Below are 9,993 nucleotides of genomic sequence, written 5' to 3'. Positions count from 1 at the left end.
AAAAGTCCTCAGACGCGCGCAGTTGAGGAGGCCAAATACTCCGTTCTTCGAAAGGGAGGTCACCGCCACGGTGTGACGTCACGTGCGCCTTTCGGTACCTGTGATCTTGCGCTCTTTGGAAGGAAGTACGAAGGATGCCAATTTTACTCATTGTTTACACGGCACTTAGTTTCACCGCAGCGCATTCAAACAGAAAAAAAAAATACCGGGCCTGAAAAAGCATGGAGGAGAAAAATACTCCTCGCGAAAAAGCTCACTTCGCTTCGTGCCGCCAAATCACGCCCACTTTCAGCTGCGCCTCCTTGCGGTGCCATTGAGCGCAGGTCAATTTCCTGCTACTAACGTTATGTACACAACTAGGCTTTGTAACAGGAAATGAGCCTCTGCGCCACATAGGGCTGAACTCAAGTTTTAGGAATTAGGCGGGGGGGGGGGGGGGGGGGGGCTGTTGTTTTAAGGCAAAGTAAACACCTTTGGGGACACACAGAACGCCGCAGACAGAAATAACATATCCATAAAGAAAACTTTAGCACTTTTCGCCCTTCACGTGGTGAAGAACTCCTGATACTTACTCCACGTGCGGCTTCGGTGTGTTTTATTATTTCTCCAGAAGGCGATCCGCGTCAACAAGCTCGACTTTCACACGCGGTACACATGCCCGGGCTTTGCTGGAATATACAGGGTGTTGTTCTTCATTAAGGATAGTTGCCGGGCCAGTTGGTACCGTAAAACAGCGCGCTTACACGGGACGAAGAAAGAAGACACGCACACACACAGCGCTGATCTTAACCGTTTGCAGATTTTTAAGAAGGCGCTGATGGAATCGTGAATGCCGCGTTCACGGAATGTATATTCGGCTCGGCGGACACAAGATAAGGAAATAGCGCTCAAAGTTAATTAATTAATCAGCCGAATTTCGTTAATTATTTTTTAACTCTTCACTTTAAGCTGAATATTGCAATCGCAATTTTGGAAACTGTAACGATTCAAACAAATACAATTTGCAGCATGTCTCTAAGTGCAACTGGTATTGAGATATTCGCGATTGAATTTCCAGCCTTTTCGGACCCAATTCAGGAACTGAACGCTCAGAGTGCGCTGGAAATCCCTCCGACGATACTACGTAAGAGACTGACGAAATTATGACTACAACCAACAGCACCAAGACTATGACTGCGGCAGGCAGGCGCTCGAGGAGAGCACATAGTCACTACTTCCGTGAGCAGCACGCGCTCTTTTTTCGTCATTGGCATGGAACTTGGAGGCACGTTTCCTGCCATCAGCGGCTTCGAAAAAGCAGCACCGTGATAACGCACCCTCTAGACTAGTATAGAGGGCGTTGGTCGGATCCGAAAAGCTTTAATTTATGGGGTTGAAAAGGGGGAGAGATAAACACGTTCTCCCCGTTTAAGCGCGGCTGACACAGTTCAAAACCGCGCTTACCCCACCCCGTGGTCGCGTACGCTACTGAGCGCACGCCGACCACGGCGGGCCGTGCTCTACGGGAACAAAGGAACGACACACTGGCTGACACAAACAAGGCATTTATTGCTATAGCAACAATAACGCCAGCTAGCAACAAAATACACTGAGGAATCTAGGATGTCCGACTCACCAGCACGGCTACGAGCGAACGTCCGCCCACGGTAGGGCAAAGGGAACTCCGAGGTCGAGCGGGACGTGCTCGGCGGGAGTAAGTTCCGACCGAGGGGGCGCCCGTCGACGAAGAGCGAAGCTGCGAGCGAAACGTCTGCTCGCTTCCCGATGCCGAGGGAGAAGAGACCCCGTCGCTCCCCGCGAGCGCGCAGCAAAACGCCATCCGTGGCGCTGGTGTCGCTGCGACGCGAGCGCCCTCCCTTGTTAGTTACAGTAACCGAACCGAGAGGAGTGCTTTTCGGGGGGGCAGCTAACAACAGTGGGGTGCGTTGAGGGAAAGCGAACGCAGGGGACGAAGGCGTCCCCACATCCCCCCAACCTTAAATAGACCCACGCGCCTGCAAGTTACATGCTATGGAGGAGTCTCCTGGTCTTCATGCACTTGAGGCAGGTCGTGCAGCGGAGGTCACGCCGACAGAGTGCACGCAGTCTTCCGCGGTATTCCGAAGGCGGCGTGAAGGTCTCCGCTGGGACGACTCGCATGGCCCGCGGACTACGTGCCCGCAGGCCCGCGAAGAGGAGGGCCGGTTGACCACTGCAGTCCAAGATTCCGCAGTAGTCGCCAGGGCAACAGCAGCCAGACGTGGCTGCTGTCTGGTCTCGCCACGGCTGCCCCGGATGGATGCGGCGAACAGGATACAGGCCGCTCCGTCGCAGCAGGCGGCAGCGAGACGATGTGCACAGGACAGCAAGCCGCAGTGGCTCCAGATCTGTAAAATTTCCGAAACACACTCCGCATGCCTTTAACGTAGGTCACGGGAGGGGAAACGGTGTACACAAGGGCCTGGTGGCTCAAGGCTCAACTCGCTAGCAAAACGTGTCGGGCGGCTGTGCAACGCAAAGTTCGAGTGAACAAAGCCCTTTCTTGAGTTGAACGAGAATGCTCGGTTCATGCGAGGTTAAAAAAAACGGGTGGGCCAGCAAAGTGCGCCCCCTCTCAACACCACGGTCCGGTGGTCGTGTCACTTTTGACATGGCGCAGGCAGCTATGAATAGCCTTAGGCCTCACTACCATAGTGGCGGTCGATGACCCCCAACAAAAGAAAGACCCGAAACGGGTTTCGTGCGCGCAGCCGCGAGGAGACATCAGCGTTGTGGGGTGGTCCTCCCCGCTCACTGCACAAAGCAGCTGCTGAGTGATCGGCGCCCACCGTATCGGACGGTGTCGGAACGCCCGGTGCCGAGCTGCAATACCAGCGAGCTCGTTAAGGCACCCGTGGCCCCAGGCCACCCGGCTCCCAGAGCCGCGACTCCCAGAGTCGAAAAAGAGACAGCGAGAAAATATATACAGAAAACTCGGACCACCCACGCGGCTTCCGTACTCACTCGCTTCGGGCTCGGCAACTCCGCGGGCGCTAGGCCTCGCGCTCCCTCGATGCGGACCAAGTGATTCTTGAAGAAACTCCAGGAAGAAAACTTCACAAAAAAAACATGCTGAGCATGTCGAAAAGTTCAAACATGCTGCAGCGCAATACACCTCGCACTCAAGAAAGCATGCCGCAGGTCCTAGCGATCAAAATTCACTCTAGGCCTAGCACTTGTCAAGTCCGGACAAAGAGCGTTCCTCGAACCGAACCGACAGTCGTCCAATGTTCCAAGAGCAGGCCCCACGTTGGGCGCCAGATGTAGGGTTTAAAATGGGGGAGGATAAACACGTTCTCCCCGTTTAAGCGCGGCTGACACAGTTCAAAACCGCGCTTACCCCACCCCGTGGTCGCGTACGCTACTGAGCGCACGCCGACCACGGCGGGCCGTGCTCTACGGGAACAAAGGAACGACACACTGGCTGACACAAACAAGGCATTTATTGCTATAGCAACAATAACGCCAGCTAGCAACAAAATACACTGAGGAATCTAGGATGTCCGACTCACCAGCACGGCTACGAGCGAACGTCCGCCCACGGTAGGGCAAAGGGAACTCCGAGGTCGAGCGGGACGTGCTCGGCGGGAGTAAGTTCCGACCGAGGGGGCGCCCGTCGACGAAGAGCGAAGCTGCGAGCGAAACGTCTGCTCGCTTCCCGATGCCGAGGGAGAAGAGACCCCGTCGCTCCCCGCGAGCGCGCAGCAAAACGCCATCCGTGGCGCTGGTGTCGCTGCGACGCGAGCGCCCTCCCTTGTTAGTTACAGTAACCGAACCGAGAGGAGTGCTTTTCGGGGGGGCAGCTAACAACAGTGGGGTGCGTTGAGGGAAAGCGAACGCAGGGGACGAAGGCGTCCCCACAAATTCCATCGCGAACATCTCAATATCTGTTGCACTTAGGGACGTGCTGCAAATTGCATTAGCTTTGAATCTTTACAGTCTTCTATGCTGCCATTGCAATATGCAGCGCAAAGTGAAGAGTTAAAAAGATAATTAACGATGTTTGGCAAATTAATTAAATAAATTTTACCGCTATGTCCTTTATCTTGTGCCCGCCGGGCCGAATATACTTTCTGTGAAGGCGGCATTCACAACACTATCAGCCCCTCTTTTTAAAAAAATCTGTAAACGGTTAAAAAAAACACAGCGGTGCGGAACGCATCTTAGTCGTTGGCCACACGTAAAAGCGTAAAGGAAAGACAGGACGAGGAGTGCTGGCAACCAGATTGCGAGCACTGTGCGTATTACAATGATCGGAGCCAACAATGTTTGCTCCGTCATTTCTACAAATACGCCACTCCTACAGTCTAAATAGGCTTGGAGAAAGAGACGTGCGGATCCCACAGGCGGCGTACGGCTGTTTTTGTTGCGAAAGCAACACTACGCGAGTCGCCGAGCCATTTCGCGGAGCTGACGAAAGGCCATACTGCGCATGCGCGAGGAGCAGTGACGTCACACCGCGCACAGCTAGCGCGTGGTGGTGATGGAAAATATTTATGTACAGGTATACTACAGGATGTTATGCATGAGCTGACCCAGAGGGGGCCAGCCCTTACAAATACTAAGTGGAGGTCCATAGTTCGGGACCCCAGTGGCATCGGCCGCCGCCCAGGCTCGCGCGACCAAGGCCCGTTGGGCCTGCAGGTCAGAGCAGCCGAGCAGGATCGCCTCCCAGTCCTCCCGGGTTGGGTTGGGGTGAGGGGGGATAGCAGGGTTGGAGGGGCAGGCCCACGCCATGTGGTAGATGTCCGAAGACTTCTCCGCACAGTGCAGACAGCTGCCCGAGAAAGAAGGGTCGAAGTGTTTGAGAGCTGCCGGGCACAGCAAAGTATTAGTATAGAGGCGAAGCAGAAGCCGCTCCTCCGCCTTTGAGAGACCTTTACACGGGCGGGGATAAAGACCATGGCCAGATTGATAAAGTAAAACAATGTCTTTGAAGGAGTAAGCGGGAGTGAATTCGAGTTCCTGGTCGTCAGGGTCGGAGGGGAATGTCCGGTGAGAGAGCGCGCGGGCGGCGGCGTCAGCTGCCTCATTTCCCTCAAGGCCCATGTGAGCGGGAGCCCAAACGATACGCCGGTGCGCGGGGTCACCGGTGTAGACGCTGTTTTGGAGAATGCGGTAGGCTAGATACGGTACCCAGCCCTGCTCGACGTTCCGACATGCCCCTCGCGAGTCGGAAATAATTGTTTTTGAATTGGAATCAGATGCAGCCAACGCAATGGCGACCTCCTCCGCGTGTGTTATGTCACGGGCTCAGAAAGTAAGGCCGTTCACTGTTTTGGATTGGTGGACGACTGCGGCTGTGTACCATCCCCCATGGTGGGGACCTGAGGCATCCACGTAGAATACGCCGGGTTTCGGTCCATAGTGGCGGGCCAGGGCTTCCGCCCGCGCCAGGCGCTGGCCATTATGGTCCTCACGGTTCATGGTCGCGGGAAGAGGGCGCACGTGGAGGGCGCATCTCCACTGGGATGGAATACGTACGCGCTCTTCCATGAGAGTGGTGTGTTGGATGTGTAGTCGGGCAAGGAGGCGGCGACCCGACGATGTCTTCGAGAGACGTGTGTATTGGTTAGTCAAGTGGGCTTCCCGGAGCTGCCGCCGCCATCGCTGCGCGGAGAGGTGCCGCCGCCGCGCTCGCCAGATGTGCATGCGCAGTAGCGGCGCATAGCTATCGTGCCGGAGCCGCCGCCACTGCCACGCGCTCTCCATCGCCTCTCTCTCCTCGTTGCTTTCGCAATCCTCCAGGTTTAACCAGAGCTAAACCACTGCCAATTTTTTCTTCTGCTTTCGAATCAATAGAACAAAAGAAACATCCCTTATGCGCCTTGGTTTCGATAACTGCTGGCTTCCCTCATGTATGCCATAACGAGCCCCTTTTTTCTCTTGCCTTGTCTGCTCACTGGGGAGGGAAAGTTAGGAGGTTAACTAAGCATAATGCGGGGTGGCTATCCTGCCCAAAGAGAGAAGAATAAAGAGAGTGAGAGAGAATGGAAGAAGAAGATCACTTTTCTCTGTTATGCTAATCACAGTGCATGCTTACCGTTGTAAATCAGCTTTCTACTCACTGTACAGCCAAATATATGTTAAGTTTATCAATCACCCTTGGCTAACAGAATTTTCGCCTCGTTTAAAGGGAAGCTGAACCGCTCCCCTTTAAACCGCTTCCCTTTTAAGGGGAGTCCGCGAGCTGGAAGGGCTCGAATATATGACGCTTTTGAAATGGCCGTAGCACGTAAGACGGTGACGTAATCGCCGACTAAAGGTGCGTCGATGTCCAGGCTTCTCCTCACGGAGTCGTGTTTCGAGGAGAAGAGCGGTGATGACGTCATACCTACGGCCAGATTTCAGATTTCCGCTGCCTTGGCGCCCACGTCTTGCATGCCGTGCTGCGTCGAATACTCCGCGGGCTTTACTTTCAGTGAAGTTTGTTTTCTTCTTTCGAGCAAGCGCTCCTGAGTTGGAAATGTACCGCCACCGCAGATGACGTCATCTTGAGGTCACCTACCCGGCGGGTGTGCTATGCGGAGAAGATTTAACGCTGTCGGGACTTTAATCGCCGATTACGTCACCATTTCGAAAGCTGCACTGCAAAAAGACTTGGTAGGCGTTACCTGCAGGCCCTCGATTGAATTCTGAAACCTGATCAAGCTGCCTTTTATTAAGGCGAAAGGCTTTAATGCCTCATCGTTGTCAACAGAAGGTTGTCAGCAGAGGTGTCACGCTTTTCGGTTAGTCGAAATGGTTATGACGTCACAGTGCGCGAATTCGAAGTAATGAGGTCACTCACCCACGGATGCATGACGCCCCCTTTTGGAGCAGACGACAACTAATAAAATAGTTGTCGTCCGCTGCGACAGGGGGCGTAAGACATCCGGGGGTGACCACATTACATACCTCATTACTGCGAACAGAGCCATGGATACAACCGAATTCATCGAAGCAGAGAGAGAGTCGTGCTAAAGAAGCAGTCAAAGTGTGTAGTTGTAATGTGTAGTCAAATAAAGCACTAGTACAGCACAAACAGCCTCCGCAGTCAATTCCAAACAGTGCGCCAGGAAAGGCTTTCGACTTGCAGCACTTTAGAGAGCCACAGTGCGCACTGAATTTTTTTTTAAGTGCACATCTCGCCACGTGTGTAAAGATGGATGTAAATGGAACCAGTTCATCGTCATCAAGGGGGCAGCCGCCCGGCTCCGCCCCTAACCCCCTCTTCAAAAAAAAAAAAGAGAAAGAAATCCGCACATGCGTCACGGAGAACATATCGATGTTTGCCATCCTGCCAAAAAATCGACCGGCATGCGTCACTGGCGCTACGTCGTCGATCGACTGCCACTGTAGCGCGATGCGATGCGATTTGAAGGCAATCGACCCGAAGAGCCGATCGACCTGTGGAGAGAGTAGAGTTTACTAGAAGAGTCTCCAGGAGAGAGGTACGCGCGCGGGTGCTTCGTCTCCGTGTTTTGCATGTGTGTGCGTGTTTTATGATGGGACGTCTGAGTCAGCGCCTTTCCGCTTCCGGTTTCACGCCAAGACGCGCGCTCAAAGGGATCGTTACGTATGTAGATCCGAGACGAGCCACAACGGTGCGCTGCAGTGTATACTTAACAACGCTATGCCGCTTTTTGTCTATATACAGTGCACATCTGTTGTGGTCGCCCTGCAAGTGTGCCTTTCTGTGCCGTTCCTCTTGGTTTGCCGGAATGTGCCGCATCTGCGTCACAATGCGCAGATACATGCTCTGTTTGCGTTCTCTTTGGGTTTAGTCAAGTGGTAACAAGATGTCACAAAGTGTCACTACCTGTCTTCCTCTTGGCCTACTGCGACGTGAAAGGTCCTGCAGTGCTGCAGTACAGTACATGCAGTACAAGCAGTATTGTCGAAACGCGGTTCGATAATAGCCATTGTATCGCTTTACCTCAAATTGTTTGCAAATTATAGGGTTACAGGAGGTAGTTAAGAGGGACTATCAGCGCCCCTTTCCACGCGGTATCGTGGCTGCTAAGTACCGCTCAAGTGCTGTCCGCTATGCTAAGGTAACCGTTATCGCCATTGTGCCCAGCGTGCGGCGACATTGATAGTTTTATATATCATCATCGTTATCGTCATCACCAGCCGATGGTCAACTCAAATGAAGGACAGGCCTTTCTCGTAGTACCCGGCTTCACAACATGCAACACGTCACCTCAACGTCTTCCTTTTTTTCTGCTAACATAAGCACCCCTCTTCAGCGAAGCCCAAATCAGCACCCTCTTCACAATCTGTAACCACTGGCCTGTCGGACTTGGCTACACACTTCACACCGACTGTTCTTCAACTGCCATCGCAGCGCAAGCCCTTGTACACTGTAACGCCACTCCACTGGCCACGGTACCTCACCCCCTGCACCAACCTGGACGACTGGGTCTTCTTTGTTATGTTCTCTCCTTTTTTTTTCTTCAAAGCAGCCTTTAAAAGAATGCAGTACTTGCCCCAACTCGCCCCAACTTCACCGTTCTATAGCTCATACGGGTGGCTCTACCGCTGAACTCTCGATCAGCCCAACACGCCTAACCAAAAATATTTTATACCTTACACGTGGCCCCCTAGCAGGCGGTCTTTTTGATAAAGCCGTTCTCTCTTCTATTATGAATGCCCTTGCCCTTCTTCGCCCCCCCTCTCTCTGTTTCGCTAAATGATCCGGTCTCGAGTCAGTCGCCCGTATCAACCCCACTCCATCAATTTAGCTAAGTTGGTCACTTCACCTGACTCTCGCTCACCCGCGACTCCCCTCTCCTTCCATTACTGTCTTCTGTCCCACTCTAGCGAACAATGGTAGTCTGCTATGCGCACTAATCGTCCCTCTTGGTCAAGTACGCAATTTCCTGTTCCGTTAGGATACAATCAACTCGCGCGTGCATTCTCAATCAGCTTTTCCAGCTTAATTGCGTCTCCGCATTCGCTCTCTCACCGATTGGAGACCCCCGAGAACGGAAATCAGAATCTCGAGCGACAAAGCAAGATGGACGGTGGCGCAGTGAGGGTCGATTTGAGCGCGAAGAAATGGGATTCATAGGAGCGCCCAGATTAGCCGAGGGATTAGCGATGGCGCACGTTCCCATCGCATTATTTCCGGTTGTGTTTGGTTTGGATGGTCGGGCAAAACAATAGACGCGTCTTATCTCGCCCAGACAGCCAAGACACAGCCCGGATCAAGGCGCCATGGATTCCGGACGCAGTGTTTTGTGGCAGCCAGCAGTGGTCGGCCACTATAATGAGTCGATAAGCCGTGACAGCACTGCTTTCAATGCTTTCAGCAATCCAACGCACTCAGTCAAAATTCTGGTGCAAGTATTCCTCATTTAGTGTAATAGCAGTAGCAGGGTCATTCAGGAAATAGCTGGCGTCGGCGTGTGGTATAGCAAAAGAGTAAAGCATTCATCCATCCAGCATAAATCATCCATCAATAATTGTCTTTGCTTATGTCCTGATTTTGTGCCACATCCTCCCATGTCTGATGCGTTATGTTTGTATTCTAGTTTTGTTGCCAATGCCATGTTTTAGGGGCCGTGAACCCCGTCAAGCCCAGTTAGAGGCTTTTTGTTCACGGTCCTCAGCATCTGTAATGTTGATGCAATAAATGATAATGATGAAACTAGAACTGCTACCCACATACCCAGGGAATATATGGCTCTGCAGATACCCACCTCTACCCTCTACAGTCGGATACAACTTAAGAAGGCAGCGGCTTTTCCCCGTCAAAGGACCCCCTTCCAGCTAATAGTGCCGGCCGATACTCATGAACCTGCCAGTAGTACGTCAATGCAGTGAGTGGCCGATGAAAAGGAGGAAAGGAGATGGAGTCCTCCTTCCATGGTCGGAGATATATCTCCAACCCTGCATTGTCACGCTGGAAGGTTCTTGAGAATCGGCCGTCGCCACTGGCTGGAAGGGGTTCCTTTGACGGGGGAAAGCCGCTTCTTCCTTGAGTTGTAC

At 53.0% G+C, this 9,993-nt stretch overlaps 1 protein-coding gene across 1 annotated transcript in view; it reads right to left on the bottom strand.

Annotated features, from left to right (window-relative positions):
- LOC149336284 (uncharacterized) overlaps nt 1-9,993 on the bottom strand; it is a 31,719-nt gene that overhangs the window by 4,595 nt on the left and 17,131 nt on the right. The window lies entirely within an intron of this gene.

Source organism: Amblyomma mixtum, chromosome 7 (genome assembly GCF_055824585.1).
Source record: "Amblyomma mixtum isolate Tamu chromosome 7, ASM5582458v1, whole genome shotgun sequence".
Classification (NCBI taxonomy): Eukaryota; Metazoa; Arthropoda; class Arachnida; order Ixodida; family Ixodidae; genus Amblyomma; species Amblyomma mixtum.
The sequence above is the reverse complement of the archived record's forward strand: the minus strand, read 5'-3'. Positions and strand labels throughout refer to the sequence as shown.